Source organism: Callospermophilus lateralis, chromosome 8 (genome assembly GCF_048772815.1).
Source record: "Callospermophilus lateralis isolate mCalLat2 chromosome 8, mCalLat2.hap1, whole genome shotgun sequence".
In the NCBI taxonomy this organism is placed as follows: Eukaryota; Metazoa; Chordata; class Mammalia; order Rodentia; family Sciuridae; genus Callospermophilus; species Callospermophilus lateralis.
The window spans coordinates 68,578,930-68,601,366 of NC_135312.1; the positions used below are offsets into that span (position 1 = coordinate 68,578,930).

Sequence of the window (22,437 nt, forward strand, 5' to 3'; positions counted from 1 at the left end):
AGAATAGAGATTAAGTTAACATACATTGCATGTATTGCAGGCAAGGCGGAGGCATTTTCTTTAAAGCTTTTGCACAGACTTCATATAATCTTAAAAAAAAAAAATGCAGGCCTTTACAAGATTTGACTTGCTGAAATCAAAACATTTCCACCTCATGAAAAGTCATAAGATTTCAGCTTAAAAAAAAAAAGTTCCAGCCTTAGACCAAAAGAACCTGGAAGAGTGTGTTAATTAAACAAGTGGTCAGGCTTGGAACCTGAATGTACTTTAGAGCAAAAGCTCAAAGGGGGTGGGGAAAACAACCTATTTGGTAACAAGGTATACTATATATTGTGATATAAAAAAAGGTATGGTGAAAATGTACCTTTTACTAAAGCTTATACAAGTTCCATGGTCCATAAAAACTATGTTAGATTTGTGCCTTCTAGTTTGCTTAATGTTTATTCCAGCCACATTATCTATTTCTTGCCCATTTAAACAAAACCAAACAAAACCAACCAACCAAACAACAGCAACAAGAACAACAAAAAACAGCTGAAAAACTTGATTTCCAACAGTCTGTACATACTGATGTTTTTCTGTTTTACTGTGGCTTTTGCATTTCAACTCAGCACTTGCAGGTAATGGGTTTTTTAATGGTATCACCTGGCATGAAGTTTTCCCAAGAAACCACAAAAGATTGTTCATTTTTTTCTTTCCTTTTTTTTCTTTTTCTTTTTTTGTCAACTTTTTGCCACACTCAAGTCAGTTTAAGTCCTAGCAAAAAGACGGTAGTTAGGACATCACTGTTGCTGTAGATGATGTGACACTGGTTGAATTTGTGCTGGCATTTGTGTAACTCCCCTCGCTGTTTGTGTTTGATTCGTTCGGGGGCACTTGGCTTGAATTGGCTCGAAGGATTGCTCCAGCTGCACTGCAGTGTGGCCGTGGCCCTGGTTCTGGTGTGTAGGTAAAGGTAAAGCTGGTGGAATAAATGATTCCATCATTACGGACCAAAGTTACTGGAACCTGAACTGGCTGCCGGACCCATCTCCAACCTTCTCGGAATGCAGAAATGTCTGGAACAACACAGAGCATGCTCTCTCTACATCTGTACATAGTTTCAGCTTCTACATCCCCAAACCACACTCGTAAATTTGGAGTGAAATTCTGTCCTGTGAGTTCAAGCATTGCTACGTCCCCGCCGCCATTCAACTGAAGACTTTCTACGACAGGCACAGGGGTGACTGGGGCAAGGACAGGGCCCATTCCCTCATAAAAATACTCTGCCTTATCTGTGCTAATGATTGTCCAGGAAGCTCCATCATTTATCATTTCTTTATTTGGTTCTTTCGGGCATGGAGTGGCCTGAAACTGGATTATTCTTTCTTGAGAAAGGCACAAGTACATTCTTTCTGTATCCTTCAGGTAAAATGCACATTTATGGAGTTGTGACACAGGATCATCTGCATCCAGTAATGCTGTCTGTTTATCAACTTTCCTAATTATCAATCTTGGGAGTGCCATGCCAGTAACTGAACATACAAGTTTGACTGTTTGTCCATAATGGATGTAACCATCTCTGACTGTGAATTCTTCTCATTCTGATTCATCATCATCCAAGAGATGAATGTAAAATGCTCCCCACTGCTGTGAACTGGCATGGAAATTACCTCCTTCTACATGCAAGTATCTGGTACTAACTGTCTGGGATCTAAGTCGATTAAACAAAGCCACCTTTGTTCCTGAGGCAATGCATAAGTCAGCATTCTTCAATGATTGCTTCTTTTTGGAAGGTTTGGAGATGACTTTTATCCGTTTGCTCAGAAACACGCCAATGTCATCACTGTTGCCGTAGAACATCTTTACAGACAGCATGAAGTGTTTTCTCTTATCTGAATCAGATATATACAATGTTTTTGCTGTGCAATAGTTCTTTCCTTCCAAGTTCAGCTGCTGCATTTCTTGGTCACTATTGCCTATTCCAATAAATGCACATGGTTGAGACTCTTGCTCAGAACAACCATCGCGTTCCATTTGTTCTTTTTTTTCTTCCATCCACTGCCCATAAGATATACACAAGGAGGAGGACAAAAAAACCTTTTTTCATTTCCATATGACTTCTGTGCAACCTTTGCATGAAGAATAAGTACTGTTTGATCTCTCTCTCTTTTAAATAATTTCACATGGCTTCCCTAGTGAGTCGTTTAGGTGGGGGCCTCTCACCAAATTTTCCTGTCACAACAGGCGCCATCTTCCACAAACTCTCGCCAAAACTCCAACCCTCGCGAGATTCCCCCTGACGCCTTCCCAGGTCCCTCTCCCCCGCCCCTTCCCTCTTTCCTCACTCCTTGATTCCACCCAGACCCCGCGCTCCTTTTCCCCTAGCAGCCGCCTCGAAGAGCCAGACACCTAGCCCCGCCGGCGGAGTAGGGGATGGTGCTATGTATTTTCTTTGTTCAACGATCATCTCTGTCCTCTTAAGAAAGTAAGACCTATTCCAGCAGAGGGTTTTATTTTTACCCATTTCATTCACTGTTGTAGTAGAGTATCTCAATGGAGCAGGAGCACTTGGGTTGAATTTTTGGAATGAATCGATAAATGACAGTTTCAAGAAAATGTCATATTTACTTGATATTTTCTTTGCTTCACATTTCTAAAAAAAAAATAAAATTTGATGAAGATTCTCCATTAGAGTTTGCCTATATCATCAAAGGTTTTGAGTTATGTAGTTCAGGAAAGCACATAAAAGGCATTGCATGAGTAAAAATTTAATTGCCTTTTACCTGTTGTGTTACTCAGCTTTTTGTCATTGGGACAAAACAGCTCTGAAAATCAACTTAAAGGGGATGTTTTTACTTGGATATGAAGTATCCCCCCAAAACCCTCTGTGATGATGCAGGAATATTCAGAGGTAAAATGAACTGTGAAGGCTGTAACCTAATCAGTCCATCCTAGTTGGAATGGAATGTCTGAGTAGTAACTGTGGTCATTTGGGATGTGGTGGAAACAGACGGGTCACTGGGGAGCATGCCCTGACAGGGTTGACCTTCCTGGGGCCCCTGCTTCCTGAGCACTCCACGGGCTGCCTCACGTTGGGCCCAGAACAATAGAGTCAGTCCTCTATGAAATGAGACTTCTGAAGCTGTGAGCCCCAAATAAACTATTCCTCCTGGAAGTTATTTTGTCTGACATTTTTGTCACAGAAACACAGACACTGACTAAAACAGTAGATAAGATTGATTTTGGCTCATAGATTCAGAGGTTTCAGTCCATGGACTCCTGGCTACGTTGTTTTGGGTCTGAAGTGACGTGGCACATCATGGCAGGAGGGCATGATAAAGCAGAGCTGCTCATCTTAACCTCGTGGCAGCCAGGAAGCAGAGAGGGCAAGGAAGCAGCCAGAGAGAAGATGAACTGTTCCACAGCACCCCTTACCCCAATGACTTACTTCTTCCAACTAGGCCTCACCTCCTACAGTTTCTCCACCTCCCAATACTCTCAATCAATAAATCAATACATGAGGTTAGATTATCCAGCCACTTTCCAAGAGCCCTATCTCTGAACACTGCTGCTTATGGGGCTAGGCCTTCAACACATGAGTCTTTGGGGGACATTTCATATCCAAACCATAACACTAGTTCAGTTGACTCTCTATATCTCAAATAGAATGGGAAATGACAAATAAATGGAAGGATGGGTAGAAGATAATATAATCCTGTTGGAGTCCATATCAGAACCAGATTGCTCTCGTATAATAATTTATAGCATAATTAGAAGAATCTGTTAGTTACCTGAGCTATCCAGGTCTGGGGATGACCCACCAAACTTTGGAATGAACGCCAGGTGATGACTGTAAACTGATGACCAAATGGAGTAACATAGGAGATCTCCTTCCTGAATAAGCTCCTCTTGTTCTGATCCTTTGAGAATCTATCCAGTTCAGATCTAGTTTCTTCATATAGAGAGGATTTGGCATAAAAACCAGCTAATGCTTCTATTATTGACTCTTTTCTACTCAAAGGCACTTCAGTCTTGTTGGCTTTGGAATAAAAGTGGATAACAGATCACAAATTACTGCCTCATTATTAACAGATTACTACTGGTTTCACCAGTTTTTTTCTTTTTTCCTCTTATTTTGCATAACTCCTAACTTGAGTACAAAAAAAAATTAGCATGTTCATCCATAAATTAAATAAAAATACCCACAGCACTCACTGACAACAATATGTGTTCAGCACACTGTTGTGTAAGTTCTCAAGGACATGTTTTAATGAGCTACTGCATTGTCAAATCTCAACCAACTCAGTTGGGCAAAAATATGGATATGTAAGATCTTCACATACCTTCCTGGTCTTCTGACTCTCTCTTTATTGTACCAGTAATGACACCCATGAAGAATTCTGCAGGGCTGATATAGCTATCACAGAAGTAACCAAAAAAGAAGACACCCCAGAATTTCCACACTACCAAAAGTGCTATACAGTTTTAATGCAATTCCTATTAAAATTCTAATGACATTCTTCATAGAAATAGGAAAAATGATTATGAAATTCATTTGGAAAAATAAAAGGCTCAGAATAACCAAAGCAAACCTTAATGAGAAAAGTGAAGCAGGAGGCATCACAGTACCAAACCTTAAATTATGCTAGAGAGTTATAGTAACAAAAATGGTATGCTATTGGCACCGAAACAGACATGAAGACCAATGGAACAGAATAGGAGACTTAAGAGACAAGCCCACATAAATACAGTTATCTCATACTAGACAAAGGTGCCATAAAAATATATCAGAAAAAGACAGCCTCTTCAACAAAAATTGTTGGGAAAATTGGAAATCTATATTCAGCAGAATGAAATTGAACCTCTATCTCACTCTGCAAAAGAATTCACACAAAGTGGATCAAGGACCTAGGGATAAGACCAGAGACCTTGAACCTACTAGAAGAAAATGGAGGCCTATCTCTCCATCATGTTGGCTTAGAAGCCAACTTCCTCAAAAAGACTCCTAAAGCACAAGAAGTAAAATAAAAATTCAATAAATGGGATGGTATCAATCTGAAAAACTTATTCACAGTAAAAGTAACAACATTGTGAAAAGAGAGCCTACAGAATGGGAGAAATCTTTGCCACCTGTACCTCAGATAGAGCACTAATCTTTAGGATATATATAAAGAACTCAGAAAACTTAACACCAAAAAAAAACCCAAATAACCCAGTCAATAAATGGGCAAAGAATCTAAACAGACACTTCACAGAAGAAGAAATATAAACGGTCAACAAATACATGAAAATTGTTTAACATCTTCAGCAATTGGAGAAATGCATATTAAAACTACACTGAGATTTCATTGTACGCCTGTCAAAATGGGAATTATCAAGAATATAAGTAACAAGCCAGGACAGGTGGTGCACGCCTGTAATCCTAGTGGCTAGGGAGGCTGAGGTAGGAGTATTGCAAGTTCAAAGCCAGCCTCAGCAAAAGCAATGCACTAAGCAAGTCAGTGAGACCCTGTCTCTAAATAAAATAAAAAAAAATAGTGCTGGGGATGTGACTCAGTAGTCTAGTGCCTCTGAGTTCAATCCCTGGTACCAACCCCCCCCCCAAAAGCAGAATATAAGTAATAATATATATTGGCAAGGATGAGGGGCAAGAGGTACACTCATACATTGCTAGTGGGACTGCAAATTAGTGCAACCACTATGGAAAACAGTATGGAGATTCCTCAGAAAACTTGGAATAGAACCACCATTTGACCAAGCTATCCCACTCCTCCGTTTATTCCCAAGGACTGAAAGTCAGCATACTATAGTGACATAGTAACATCAATGTTTATAGCAGCTCAATTCACAGAAGCTAAGCTCTGGAACCAACCTGGATGTCCTTCAACAGATGAATGGATAAAGAAAATGTGCTATATATACACCATGGAATATTACTCAGCCATAAAAAAGAATAACATTATGCCTTTTGCTAATAAATGGGTGGAACTGGAGACTATTATGTTAATTTAAATAAACTAATCCTCAAAACCAAAATGTTTATGTTATGTTATCTCTGTTATGCAGATGCTAAACAATAAGAGGTGGGGGAGGGAAGAATAGAAGCTTATTGGATTAGACAAAGGGGAATAAAGGGAAGGGTGGAAGATGGAAATAAGAAAGACAGTAGAATGAGTTGAAAATAACTTTCTTATACTCATGTCTGAATACACCACCAGTAAAATTCCACATTATTTACAACTGCAAGAATCCTAATTAGAATAATTTATACTCAAAGTATGTATAATATCGTCAAAATGTACTCTACTGTCATGTGTATCTAAAACAACAATCTTTAAAAAGTTAATACAGAAAGAAAGGAAGATAAGAAGAAACCCCCAAAACTCACCCTAGGTCTTAGAAAATAGAGAGGACTCATTAAGCCTGATGGAGGTGAGAAACTGACTCAATAATTTCTTCCTTATCTTCTTGTTCTCTTTTTCCATCACTAATATATCCTGTGCTTTTATTTATTCAGTCACACTATATTGCAACAAATCTGTTTCCAGTCAATAAAAAAGCATATTTCAAAACATTCTTGAATTCTTTAGAACATCTTACACACTAGTCCTTACTTCTCATAAATCTTTAAACCCCAAGTGGCTATCAATATGCTCTGGTGCTTCTCAGTACTTCCTCAAAAATCTAAATATAGATCCAAGAAAAAAATACTGAGTCTGTGTGTATTGTGCAGCCTGAATTCATCTAGAGAATGTTGGGATAGCAGTATAATTTTTATCAGCAGAGATTGCTTCAGAACCTACTAAAATCAGAGATCAAAATGATCATTTCTCAAGCTGCTATAATTACAAAGAGACAACAAATTTACAGAGCAGCATTATCAAGAGAACATGACCAGCACAGCACACCTGAGCTCTCACCTCAACTTCCTGTGGCACAATCATCTAAACTGGCCTGAACTCTGACTCTTTAGTTCATCTTCCATGGGTTCCCCAGACTTACCTGTGTTTGGTTATTTTTTAATTGACAGAGATTTAATTAAAATAATTTTTTAAAAGAGAATGATTAATTACAACTTTATTTTGAGTCATGCAGAAACATCTATAATCATATCCAAAACATCTAAAATGAAGCAGACAGATAAGCCATTAAAGAAATCAACAATATTTCAATCTGAAATATAAAGAACCAGGCAGCCTGGAAATGTTGGCCTGTTAATGTCAGATTCAGAAAGAGCCATTCTTTTTAGTAATAGTCAGTCAAAAGAATTACAATCTACATCTTCAATCTAATGTTACTAGAAAATGCAGCAATATCTCCATGAACCCCCAGGAAGGCAGAGCTCATCACCTGTCAGGGGAAGCCCTGGGAAACCACAATCTGTTACATGGTCAAAAAAGCAATGATTGGGGCTGGGGATATGGCTCAAGTGGTAGTGTACTCGCCTAGCATGTGTGAGGCACTGGGTTCGATTCTCAGCACCACATAGAAACAAAGATGTTGTGCCTGCCAAAAACTAAAAAAAATAAATATTAAAAAAAAATTCTCTCTCTCATTCTCTCTCTCTCACTCTCTCTTAAAAAAAAAAAGAAACAAAATAAAGATATTGTGTTCACCTAAAACTAAAAAAATAAATATTAAATAAAAGCAATGATTTGGGACTTTTAAAATGTTCAACTGACAAAATAATTAGCTGTGAGTCAGTTACTAAATTGTCATGGAAAGGTCACCATAACTGGGAAGAAAACAGGCAAAATTCCTTGAGAAACACTTATACACACGCGTGCGCACACACACACACACACACACACACACACACACACCATGCATACTCAAATAGGAGGAGAGAGATCTAAACAACAAGCAAGTGCTGCAAAATGAAGACAATTCTGGCACCAAACTGATCAAAAATATTTCAGAGTGGTGAAAATCCAGTTAAGTCTAGGCAAGGTCTAAAGCACTCTTGCTGACCCCTCGGGTCTCCCCAGGAATCTATGAAGGAAGGATCTAGTACATGAAAAGGTCAATGACACCTGCTGATTCGAAGTACTCCAAAGTCTTCTTTGCAGGACTGTGATACATTAATCTTCCTGAGGCCAATAAGGTGAGCCTGTCAAACAGCTGGAAGATGGAATACGAAGGCTGATGAATGGTGAAGATGATTATTCGTCCCTGCTTTGAAATGCTAAGTGAAAAATGGAAAATAATGTGTCATTAAACATATGAACTTGAAACTTCTTGGGAAAGTATTTTATTCTTGCTAGTAGAGCATTGTCCTCTCAGTTCAACTTGATTTTCTCTTACAAACTTCTCATTTCAACTTATACAGTTGGTAAGTGGTAACCTAAATTCAATGCTTTTATTAAAAAGACTAAAGATTCTTAAAATCTGGTGCACCAAAAATCTAGAATTGGCTAGAATTTAGTGAAAATGCAGACTCCTAAATAGTCTTCCCAGACAGTGAATTATAATCACAGGAGGTGTGTATAGGGAGTCTATATTATTAATAAGCATCATAGATTATCTCTAAGTACACTCATTTTGAGGACTAGTTATTGACTAAGGATTAAAAGAATATCATATAACTAATTCTCATTGATCCTTGAAATATTCTGGCTCATTAGGAATTGATTTTTCTTCTGTCCTGTAAATATATTATTACTAAGCACTCAAGACTGTCTTTGCTAAATGCTGTAGAGTTAGACTCATTTCCACTTACACATGTTGTTATAAGGCAGTTCTATTATTATTATTATTATTTCCCTCTTTTTACAGGTAAGGCTTAAAGGTCAAGCAACTGACCCAGGACTCACAGTTACTAATGGGGCAAGTTTGAGATCTGAGCTCTGATCTAATGCTAAGCTAGGAACACTGCTAAACTATCCTTTATAGAAGTTTTTACTTATGGGTAGAAGACACATAGGCCACAATCACTATTCAAAACATTTATTTAAAATATTTTAAGAATCACTTTAATTTAAAAATTTTATAAGCAACTTATGCATCTAGGAATGTATCCAAGGATGTTCTGACTCAAAGAGAAACACGAGATAGGAATCTCTGATTTCAATATGATGTGGATTAGAAATAACTAACGGCTCCTTGTAAACGAAAAAGAGAGTTACAACCCTATCTGAAAAAGATAAAAGTAGAATATTGAAAGTCCCAATAAAAGTGAAATAAGAAGAGATACTCACAGTGAAACAACAAGGTGAACAAAGTGTGAAGTGGACAGGTCTACTCTTGAGACTACAAGAAGCAGTTCAGCATGACACAACAAGCAGTATTTATGTGAGTGCTTTTGTTTGTGTTGGTGCTATATTGGGTGAAGAAGATAACTAACGTGGGCAACAAAAGCCCATGAAGAACCCTTCACTTAGAAACTGGAACTTTAGTTTAAAGGACATAATGAGTTGAGAAAGGACTGGAGGATGGAAATGGGATTGCCTTGGATCCATACCACTCAAAGTGTGCTCTGAGGACTGGCTGCATCACTGTCAGTACTTACTCTTCAAAACTCCTGAATTTTGAACCTTTCCAGAGACCGACAGACACAGGATCAGCATTTCAACCAGATCCCAGGTAATGAATGTGCACAGCAGTGTTTGGGAGATCAGAGATCATGCAGAGATCAGAGCTCTCTGCATGAGGAAGGATGTCTGTGTGCTAAGCAGAGCAAACCACAAAGAAAATGTCTATGAATTAAAATATCCTACATGTGTTCTGTAAGGGAGCCTGAACTCTGGACCCATAACTGGGTATCTTCACTTTTATGTGCAAATGACATTTTAAACTTCAGATGTTTTAACCCATAGATATCTTTCCTTCTGCTGTTTCCTCTCTTCTAGCATAAAGACTTGGTTATAAGGTTATGGGCATCAGAGGAAGCAAGATCGTGACAAAGAAGGGAAGCCATGAAGGTGGAGTGTGTGGCAGCTGACAAAAAAAATGGGCCAGAGAGATTCCAGGGGTGATGGACAAAAGGGAGTGACCAGAACCACCTGGCGACTGGTTCCAGTAAACAATCAAAGTATTCACTGAGCAAGTAAGTAAACACTTTGAGATAATGGGAGCCAAATCTCTCCCTGTCCCAAATCACTTATAAACATAAAAATGGCAAAGACTAAAAATAAGACAGAGATGTTAGATTGAAATCAGAAATAGTATTATGAATTCATGGGCTTTTCAATATACACACACTAACAGAAACAACTAGAGTTATAGATCTATGTTCATGCATGTATTTTTATAGAAAAAAAGTGGATAGGGACTGGGGAGGTAGTTCATTAATACAGTGGGTAATTAACATACACAGGGCTTTGAGTGGTATCCCCAGCACTGGAAACACAAATAAGTAAAAAAAAAAAAAAAATATATATATATATATATATAGATATCTATATCTATCTATCTATATATATATATATATATATATATATATATATATATATATATCACATACAAAGGCCCACATGACATGTTGGTAATCAATACATTTCTAAGTAAAATGTGAAAGTATATTTATATTATATGTGTGTGTATACATATACAACAAACACATTATAAATGTACTTCCCAGTTTACTAAGGACCTAGAAGCAATGCCACTCTAGGATCAGTGAGCACTCTGAGCAACCAGATATTGATCTCTAAATATTAACCACACCAGAATGAACCAGGGCACTGAGAAGAACTTGTTTACTCAGGAAATGTACAAGAGACGCCCAAAGCAGCATAGTGACCACAAGTTAAATTATTGTAAAAGAATCATTCTGAACATGTGAAAATACCAAAGCCACATTGAAGAATTTTCCACTTGTCAAATCAAGGCATAAGAGCTAGTTATATTCCCTCAGAAAATGCTAATCATTTCTCAGGGTAAAAATAGTAATTTTAGAGCAGAGGTGCCCAGCAGACACCACCACCATCAGATGATGGAGGCTGCTTTCACCTTCAGGGGGCTCATGCCCAGGTGTGTTGCACTGAGAACTCGGCATCCTTTCATGCCTGAGTCAGCTCATGCAACACTCACTGGACGCTCCCAGCAGAGAGTCGTACCATGAACTGTTTCAGATTGGAAGAAGAAAGGAAAAGTGTGTTTCTGGAGAGGATCTTGAGGCAGAATGTAAACTGAGACAGTAGGGAGAATTGGTGAAATTTGAGGAGCCCTGGATTAGAACCTGGCAAAGCCATGCTTATTGACTGGGGAGGGCAGACACGATAGTGTGTCCTACCTGATTGGAGTCTGCAGTAAGGAGTATTTGGGGTAAAAGGGCACGAGTAGAAAAAAAGGAAGCAGCAGAGAGGGAAGGAGAGGCTGCAGATAACTGAACTGTGACAGCGGGGAATCCAGGTGAGAGGAGTAGGATTTCAGTTGTATTGTTCTTGGAGACTTTCTATCAGTTGGAAATATGTTTCTTTATTTTTAAAGATGAGATATCTAAGTTTCAACTATTGAAAAACTTCCTATAAATGTTCCTTCACACTTTTTTTTTTTCTTGAAGGAAGTGTCATTTCTTTAATTTCATTCTTCCACACTTTCATGCTCTAAAGCTCAGCAGTTTGTCTCAGTCCTCCCATCTCAACATTGAGTTGAGCTTATCCTATTGGTTCCCTGGAAAACAGACCCAGAAAGCATCCACTTCTCACCATAACCCTCTTAGTCAAAGTCCCATCATCCTCCAGCAGATCCTTCATGGGGTCCTCCCTCACTCTCGCTCTACTGCAGTCTTCTCCACAGCCTTTGCTCTGCTCTAAAACTCTCAAAATTTCCTGTGTGCCCCAGGGACAAGAAAAGCCATACTGGTCTACGAGGTCTATGCAATCTGCCACCTGCCCAACTCCACCTTACATCCTAATCTACCTGTGATGGGCTGAACTGCATACTCCCCTAACTCAGGTGTTGAAACCCTATCCCCCAGTGCTTCTGAATGTGGCCACATTGGACACAGCACCTTCAAAGAGGTTATTAAGGTTAAATGTGGTCTTTGAAAGTTGTCATCTGCCTTTCCAATTAGGAGCAAATTAGGACAAAGACACACAAGGGAGCTGACAGCCATCTACAAGCCAAGGAGAGAGGCCAGGGAAGAAACAATCCTGAGGATGCATCCACCTCAAATTTCTGCCTCTAGAGCCATAAGTAAATTAATTTTTGTTGTTAAGCCCCCAGCCAACCTCTGCTACTCTTAGTTTCTGGGTCTGTCCCTCTGGCTTCTCTCATGTTCCACACACATCAGACATGTTCTGCCTCAGGGCCACTGTCTGCTTCTTTCAACCAGAAGTCTTTCTGAATTTACAGCACATCTGACTCTCTCCCAGTTCATATGTCACATGCTTGTGGTCTTCCCTGACCCTCCTGTTATTTTAAAAAGTTTCCCTTTCTCACCATGACCTTCTTTCCCTATGCTAATGTTTCATATTTCTTGAACCATTTCTTGTTTATTCATTATATCTCACTAACCAAGAAGGAAATTTTTTTTTTTTTTTTAGCTTCTGAACTCCTCCACCAAGAATACCAGGTACATAGAAGTGATCAGAGAATAAATAAATGGAAAAACAAAAACAAAGCAATGTTGTCATAGCATTTACCTTTTCAGGAGTGTAACAATATCATTTGCTGTGTTCCAGTCTAAACCAGTTGTGGGCTCATCCAGGTACAAAATAGAAGGATCAAGGACTAGCTCCATTCCTATACTAGTCACTTTTCTTAATTCTTTAAATTCCACCTAAAATACAAATTATTATCATCATCCACACAAATGAACATGGTCACTGTCATTTGGCAAATTAACCTGTACCATTCCTAATAGAAACATGTTATCGTATTATGCCGCAGTCTCTGGCTGGGCACAAATCACGAGTCTCCACACAGCTTGTAGATTCAAACAGCAATTCTTTATTCCCGAACTCACACCGGCCGTCTACAAACACGTTCTGGGGGAATCCACGTTCTCTGCCCAAATTCACACCTGCCCAAATCCACCACTCCTGGGCTTCTGTCTCCCAAAATATACTGTCTGACCCTAAGAACTCAAGAGGAAACCAGGCAGCAGGATACGCCCTATTCTAAAGGGGGAACACCCTAATCTCCTATTATGCTAAACCGCCCTATTCTAAAGGGGGAACACCCTAAACACGGATCCGCCCTGGTTCTTGAGCAAGGTCACCTTACATGCAATGTCCTGCAAAATTTCCTATTTCCATGAGTCCTTCCACTAAAGAAACATGGGGGTACGCTGGCAAGGAAATTGTCATACCTACTTGGCTGATGGCTCCCAGCATTATTATGCTGATTATTCTGTATATCAAGTAAATGACACCTGGGAGAAGGAGGAGATTTCTCAGTTTACCATATGCATAAGCTGAGGCCCAGTGCAGAGTTGTCAAGTGACTGCACCTGATATGAAGCTCAGGCTTTTAATAGTCTTGTATGTTCCTTACCTAGTCAAGTATTTAGTTTTAAGATAATAAGGTACAACACTAAAGAATATGACTCTGACATAAGGAAATACCTATAATGATAGGAGAGGAAAAGGAAACTACTCATATTGATCTAACCACTTCCCATTGACACACCACCTCCATAAAATGATCCCAAGTAGATTGATAAGAAGAGAGTCAACCTGGAGCCAGGAGTGTATGCTTTGTATTATGCCATTTTAGCATATTTTCAATTTCATAATTTTTTTTACCAAATGATGCTTTCTACACGTTAACTTACCTTAGAATTCCTGATTCATCTTTTCAGAAAAATCCAGAAAAGTGGATATTCCACTGGGCAACTGGCCCAATCTTTATAACACTAAATGAGGGGGGAGAGGAGAAAGAAAGTTTTGGGGACTTAGGAAGTAGAAAACAGATCCGGGATTTGGAGTCTCCAAACAGATCATAAACAAATGCTACTCATGGCCCTGGATTAGGTACTATTAACAAATGAAGTATAGAAGATAATTGGGTACATATATCAAAGTGTCATATACATTTATAAACATCCGCAATGAAATCTATTATAATAGATTATATAATTATTGTATAATTATTATAAACTAATAAACAATTCTTGAATATAAATATGAACTTGATGGTTAAAAATTTTAAAGTGCTACACAAATACATGATATTACCACTACTATCACTCTAGTTAATTTTACATAGCTCCCTAAATAGATTAAAAAAAAAAAAACCTTCAAAAAATATACTAAAAATGTGATTGCTGGGCATTTTAGGAAACCTTTGCATACAGGAGACTTTTCCTGAAGTTTTCTTCTACTTTAAGTAGCAAATTGTGACCAATGACATGAAGTCTTATGATATTCAGCTTTTGAGAAGGTAGTCAGTACTGAACAGAGATTAATTTGCAAACGAAAAAGTCAACAAGATATTGAATATCAAATGTCTTTCCTATTTTTTCATCTTCCCTTTACATCCATGTTTATTTACAACCTTTAATACAAAAAATAATTTTTAAGGTTAAGAAAAGCATAAGAATTGTGAAATTAAAAAATCTTTTTTATTAAATCTTCATTAATCATTAATCTAAAGCAATTGTCTATTTTATCTTTAATAATACAAATGATTGTGAAAAAGAGATGGACTTCAAACAGTTGATGATACAGAAACATTTTTCAGTTTGTTCATTGATAATGGTTTTGGTAAGGTAAGGAAATGTGCTTATTTCTTTTTGCAGTTATGTAACAAAAGGTAAACAAATGAAAAATCCAAAGGAATGGTATTATTAATTATATAGTGACAGTAATTATTAGGTAATCAGTCACATAATTTGAATAATCAGGCTATAGTTCTACATTTATGTCATGCTTAAATACCATAAAAAGCTAAAAAATTATTTGAATCAATTTATTTATAAGATTCTAAGAAGCCAATAGCTGCCTTTATATAAGTATCAGTCCCCTAAATGAATCACTGGGGACTGATTTAGAACAACCATATTCCATGCTTTTCTAATTATGTCAAAAGTAATCAGAGTGTTATCTATAATTAAAAGAACACATGAAAAAAGAATCCTTAGATTCTTGTCACTTATAAATCCAGAAGTGTATTTCAAAAAACCATGCAAAAATGTCCCCCAGAAGATGAAAGGGAGAAGAGCAGCTAAAAGAGGAAAGAGAAGAAAAGTCAGTGCAAACATATCAAATGATCTGTTTCTTTTTTTTTAAAAGAGAGAGAGAGAGAGAGAATTTTTTAATATTTATTTATTTTTTGTAGTTATTGGCGGACACAACATCTTTGTTTGTATGTGGTGCTGTTTCTTAACAATGAGGGTGGGAGGACCATGGGAAAGGCCATTTAGGGCTCTCTCCACATAGCCCACTCTCCATTCCCAGGATTCCACCATGCTTAAGATTGTTTCTTCACTTAATTTACTGCTTCAAAATAGGAATCTGGTCACTTTTCTCATCACTACAAAAAACAGCCAGTTTTGACCACACACACCTTAGGAAACTACTTGGGGCTGAGGATGTAGCTCAAGTGCTTGCCTCACACATGCCCAAGGCCATGGGTTCAATCCCCAGCACCACACACACACACACACACACACACACACACAAATCTAAACTTTAGGAAACTTCTGATTAAGGTCACATTGCTCACACAGGGAAGTCCTCTTTACTGGTTATGATTTTCATATTACCTTGGAATATGTCACTTCACTGAGATTTAACTCTGTAATGACCTTGTAGATCCTTATTTTTTTATGCAGGATAGTCATAGTTGTTGGAAGCTGAAGAGAAACTGAGAACCACAAGTTTTCTACCACTGTCAAGGTGGCCAACATGACGTCATCCTGAAGGCAAATGCCATTTCAATTAAACAACACTGATTTTTTTTTTTTTTTTTTTTGTCAGACCATTACTCCAGTGAATGTAAGTTAATGCACAAAAATAACTAACCCAAGAAAAATTTCTAGGTAATGGTTAACTTTCAACTCTAAACATTTCAGTGACTCTACACAGAGTTTCAGAGCCCAGGGAATAATTTTCCTTCCCTATCTGCACACCCAGATGGAGCACAGGTGATTATGGTGACTTCTAAAAACTTCCAGAATGCTTTGTATGAGGATTTCATGGAGGCTTCTTTTAGGATAAAAGAAAGGTGAAGGAAGGGCAAAAAGGACAATAGTAGATCCTTTTGGAAATCTAGAATTGCTATCACTGCCTACAGGTTCATATTCCAGGTTTTATCTGCCTCTACTTTTAACTCCTCCCTCGGTCTTAAAGGAGATTATGTAAAGGTGGTGTAAAGAAAGTTGGTTCTGAGCATGTTCAATTGGAAGCATGCTAAACTATAAGCCAAGGCTCTTCCTAAACAGAAACAGGGGAAATCTAAAAGGAAAACCCACTGATACTTACCTGTAACACATATCTTGAATTACATTGAAATTGGCCTCCTCAGGTACTCCATGTACCCAGACATCTCCAGATAAACCCTTTGGATCTTTCCTTGCAGCTAAGACATCTAGCAACCTATAATAGGACATATTTGTTGTGAGTTTTCCTTCCTACAAAGGCTACATCTCTCACCTACTCTGAATTCAAATTCTGTTCATGTTAGAAAATGAACTAGTCAAAAAGTTCTGTGCTTTAATGTGTGTGTGTACATGCACACACACAAATTCTTTATTTCCTTTTCATCATGTGCTCTAAGAAAGCCCCCAAACAGTAAAGCAAGACATTACTGGCTTATCTAGTATAACCCTTTCAAATGACCCTCACCTCGATGGACCCAATCTAGGCAGTAGGCACATTTATCTCTGATGTATGCCTTCACTGAGACCTTCAGCTCCTTTTCTACCCTTTTAATAGTATTTCCTTATCTTTCTTCCTCATTAGCTCATAACATGGCCAACTGCTATTTGCTAATGATCTTATTATGCTCTGTTTGTAACACCAAATTTAATAAGACTATCTGATCCTAAGATTAAAGCTAGTTCAAATACAAGTTATCCTCAAGACCTAGGACCAGACAGGACATGAACAGAAAATGCATGTGATTTGTAAAAGCACACTGAAACAGGACCAAAAAGACTTATTTACACTTTCTTTTGTACTCACAAAGATTTCCTTCCACTTGAGGTTCCCATGATGGCATTAAGGCCAGGTTTCATGACCCCACTGTAAACACAAAAACATACTGATATATTATTTCACTTTTTAAAGAGTTCTATTGTTGTGGGGACAAACAAGGAAAGGCACTGAAGATAGCAGAAAACAGTTTTATTTGGCTGCAGCCAGGTTCAGAGGGCATAGCTTTTGCTGTAATCAATTAATCCCCTGAACCCTGAGTTCAGGGAGTTTCAGAGTTTTATACCTAGTGTGTAAAGGGAGGGGCTCGGAAGTTCACATAAAAGCAGCTTTTTCATTCACTGTTCTGGGCAAAGTAACTCTTCAAGGACAACACCTGAGAAGGGGAGAGCTTCTTCTCCCCTTTCTTTCCTCCCCCTGCCAGCTGTTACCCATGGAGCCCATTTGTAATTTATCTTAAAAATGTAGACATCTCCATGAAGCCCAGCTCAAGGCCAGAGGCCTTGTTTGAACATTTCTTCAAAGTATTATAGTGGATATATTTGTGAAAAACAAGTAAGGGGGTGTCCAGCACCTGGAGTGCTGGTATCTTCTCAGCCAGTGGCCAAGTAAACAGGGCAACACAAAAATAGGAAGTTAATCTACATTGGACTCTTTCTCAGAGACTCTTTTGCTGATAGTCCTAAAATCAGCCATGGTTAAGAGTGCTTTTCTGTGGAGAAAGGGGGTGCCACTTCACTATGGTTTAAGGTCTGCATTGAATATATTAATTTAAGGCCGATGAAATTGCAGACAGATAACAAGCATCACAGCTCAAAGAAAAACATCATTAATTAAAAGTCTAGCATACATAGGATATCAATAACTAGTCAGGAACTATAAGAAAAATACCTTAGAGCTCTGAAAATTCTTTTCACTTATTCTTGAAACCACTAATCCCTTTTGGGAAATGACACATTCCATGTCCACAGTCCATGAAATAATTAGCTAATTCTCATGGATAATCTCCATGACTCTTACTCTTCTTAAAATAGTTTCTGAATAATGTTTGATGATCAGCCTCTTCAAATCCTGCTTCCCAGTCAAGTTACATACAATTAATGAACCAATTATTTGTAGACTATCAGCAGTAGTGTCCTCACTTTTAAAATGTATTCAGAACAAAAATCAACACATCATAAGTAGCATCTGTGATAATAAAAGCAAATGTGACTCCATTTTGTTTTGTGACTCCATTCTGTAAAACAACCATGCTGAGTACAAGGGTCATGACTGGGGCAAGATGTTCTTTTCCTTTTGCTACAGAAACCTTTAAGAACAGGGAACTACCTAATGGGGCATTGTTTCTGTAACTAGGGTAATGGGGTTCTGTTTCTGTAACTGGGGTGATTAGGCTAACTGTGATTGGTTAGGCTTCCTGCCGCTTGACTGCACTCTCCCGCTTCTGTAACCTGGCTTGCTTGCATTGGCTAGACACCCCGAACATTCCTTTTGCGGTGTTCAGGCTTATCAGGAGCGCCCTTGCAATTGTTCGGGGCTGATCAGGGGAACAGCTTTATGTTCTGGTCAGCCACCACCGGTATGCTTCAATAAAGGCTTGATTCAATTATATGTGGGTGGTCTGGAAGTCAATTTATGAAATCCTGGGATGAAGCTTTAACTATAACAATCAAAGACTGGAACAAAGCACTCCAGAGTATAAGAAGCTATCACCTGTTCTTTACATTTGAGAAAAATATCTTACCAATTAACAAAGCAAAGCACACACCATGATAGATGATTTACTGCTTTGTTCAGTTTCTGATAAATGGACTGGAAATTGCTCTGCATCCTTCTAGCATAGATGTCCTTTAGGGATGCACAGGAACAGAACAGATACAAGTATGTTTCAATTAAATTAAGTGTGTGCATGAGGGTAGGGAACACTCATTGAGTAGAAGGAGGGGTAGCAGTATAGACTGTGTTAAGATCCAAGATAAAGTCAGAGTAGCAGTATAGACTGTGTTAGGACCCAAGATAAAGTCAAATGAGCTGAATTTAGTCCTAAATAAAAGAGGTAAAATTACCAAGAGGAACCAAAAGGAGGGAGAGACCGAAAGGCAGGAACACTGCAGGTGCACAGAAATAATGAAACAGCAGTCTGACTTCACCCATTCATAGCTCTGGTGTCTATGCCAGTCTCTCTTCAGAATTGCTGTGTACATCAAGATGTGTTGTTTTACAGTGGAATCAGTCTTTATTCTAAGCACAAGATCAAATCCAACAGCTGTGCTTTCTCATATACTGATTCCCAAAGATGTGTTCCAGCACGTCTGCCCCACAGCATTCATGTCCATTAGGATTTTGGCATTCATGGCCTGGGACACCTGATTTGTCTCACAATGATACTAGGGTTGCTGGGGACTGGGGTGAAATCTGATTTTCACTTTGCTCATTGACTGAGGAGGATCTCATTCAATCACTGGACTACCATAATGAGAATATGGTAAACCAGGAACAGGCTGTGACACAGAAAAATCTTACTCTTGTGGTAACCTTCCTCTGCTAGTGTAAAGACATGCTAGTGACTGGGTATGTCTGGGGGTATAGGTCAGTGTTAGAGTGGGTAATTAGCATGCATGAAGTCTCAGGTTCAATCATTAGCAACCCTCCAAATTCAAAATGCTTGAGTAAACACTCAAAGTGCATTTTTCTACAGTTACATTTTTTTATTATTTTTTTTTATTAACCCAGCAACTGCTTCTAAAATGAGCAGAAACAAAACTTATTATTTTCTATTGCCTAGAAAACTCCCCAGGTTTTTAAGAAGTGAACTCAAGGAAGGAACAAGACATCCTGAATGACTCAGCCAGAAACTGAATATGAATGCCTTAAGACAAAACATTTCACAGGTACTGCTGTTTGGCTTTCTCTAACACTTAAACCCCAGTGTTATAGCAAACAGCGGTAGGGGTAGAATCCTAAATGCCACAGTTCCAATGTGGAACAGTGGCTAATTCCACATCCATTCAGGCAACACAATCATGACCTGCCTATTCTGTATGAATAAGATACTCATCTAGGACATGGGCTAGTGGTGAGAATAAATCAAGCAGACTGGACAAAGTCCCAGACCCCTGAAGTACACATTCTAGTCCAGAGATAAGCACTTATTTTCTATTTTCTATTTTCACAAACACTGGGATTGGACAGAGCCATGCTCATTGGTTTAAGTAGAGTCTAGAGCTGCTTTCATGCTACAATGACAGTTAAGTCCATCAACTATGGTCCACCATTCTTGGTTTCCCCATCCTCTCTCTGTCCCGACCAGCAGGACACATCAACGTGGGCAGTGAACCTAGATGGGGAGGAATGAAGGGACAAGAGACACAAAGGATGACAGCAAGACAGGAGTTCTGATCAAGCTGCAAACTTTCATTGTTCACACAGGGGTATTTATATGCTGGGGATGGGGAAGCTCTCTAATCAGCAATTGCTGGATGTGGGTGGTAAAACTGCCAGCTGCAAGATGTCTGATGATCCTGATAACCACAGGATGTTCCAGGGAGATAGGTAGCTGCAGGATGTCTCCCAGGCAGGATGTCTCTCAGGGGGCTCTCAGGCTATTCTTTGAAGGAGAATTTCCTTCTAGCCCCTGACATCTCTCCACCTTTTTCTAGCCCCTCACAAGCCATACCCCCCTTATTTTCTCCTTTACAGCATGTGCCTGGAGAGCTCTTCCCTCATACTGTAAACCCGCGCCAACCAGACTGTGTCTTACTGTTACCACTTCTCCCTCCTGCTCTCCACCATTACACACAGCACACTGAGTCCCACATACTGAGTGCATGACATAAAAGGCACCTAAATAACACCTGTTGGATCTATTACATTTTACTGGATAAAGGTCCACTCTTTGGTATTGTTTTGTTTATGGTCAGAAGAGGTAAATGTCATTCCTTGGGCATAGTCAACCTACACACACACACACACAATTTTCATTTTCTCAGTCTCCATGCATCTGGCTCTCCAAAGAAAGGTGAGGGGCTTCTGCTCTGTGTCTGAATATTTCTATCAATCATAGCAAACAATGCAGGGAAACTGCTCTAATTTTCTGAATCTCACTAGACTACAAGGTTTCCAAGAACAAAGGGCATATCTCTGTCACTAACATCTTGTACAGCACCAGGCATCTACTAGGCAAAGTCTAAAATGTATAAAAGAGGCAGAACACCCTTACTTCTTGAGAAACCAGGATATAGGCTATGCTCCCTTCTCCCCGCCAGGAGAGGTCTGAGTTACTATTTTTTTAAATAAAACATGCTTTTGTTTCCTCGGTGTGCTTCTCTAATGTTATACTTCAACATTTGAGGAAGTGGAACTCATCATTGATAACTCATGGTCTCACTACCTAAAATGTGTCTGTCTCAGAAAGCACATTGGAGTAGTGAAATAAAAACATGTTCTATTTCATTGTTTGGAAAAATTAGGGTTACAATTATATCCCGACAATCAAAAAGCAATAAACTATACCACCAGGCCTTTTTTCCAACAAAATACAAGGCTTTTCTATGAAAAACCAAATGGCAAATTAATTGTTCAGTTTCTCAAAGAAAGATTGATGCCCAGGGTATAACCACTTTTAGGAATGTTTTTTTTCATTTCAGTTCCCTTCAAAGCTAAACACATACTTAACAAATGATCCAATCATTTCAGTCCTAGTTTAGCCCCAAAGAAATGAAAGCATTTATCAATATATCTGTATAATCTAAATCTTAAAAATAAATATTCATAGCAATTTATTGGTAATAGCCAAAACCTGGAAGTTCACTATAGTTCAATAAAGTGGTCCTTTAAAAAGTTCATGCACATGCTTGACATCTGATAGTTTCTGTTTCTCAGTTGTTTTCTGATTAAACAGAAAGCCTCTCTTCTCTTTTACATAATAACAGATGCTGTGAAAACTTAACACAGGCCCTTTCTGGTCACTGGTGGTCGTCCCAGGTTGGTCATCAGAGTTTCTTTGGGACATGTGGATTAAAACCAGGTCATTGTTGGAAGACATCTGGAGAGTTCTGTATTTCTGTAGAAAAAAAAAAAAAAAAGCAATAGTAAGTTGATAGTCCAGGTAAATGAGATTTTAAACATCAGATAACAACACATAATACTGTATGTGTTCTTAGTCAGTGGTGTGGTTGATGGTCACTGTACCTGAGTCACAGAGGGTAGAGACATGGAGTCAACACACTGACAATGGGAACTGGTGAGAGCTGGCAGGTGACAACTTCAGTCGACCTCCAGGCAAGCTCATTTATTTTTGGAATGCATACAGCTGTTATAGGATTCAGGTAAGGTGTGCCTGCCAACCACACATAAGCAACTTAACATCTATAAGCCAATCATCTTATGCCTAATGTAACCACACTATGAGGAAG

The 22,437-nt window shown here is 38.6% G+C and overlaps 2 pseudogenes; both read right to left on the minus strand.

Annotated features, from left to right (window-relative positions):
* LOC143405698 (broad substrate specificity ATP-binding cassette transporter ABCG2-like) overlaps nt 1-22,067 on the minus strand; it is a 33,957-nt pseudogene extending 11,890 nt beyond the window's left edge.
* Nucleotides 775-2,288, minus strand: LOC143405983 (recombining binding protein suppressor of hairless pseudogene; annotated as a pseudogene).
* Nucleotides 22,068-22,437: the final 370 nt, after the last annotated feature.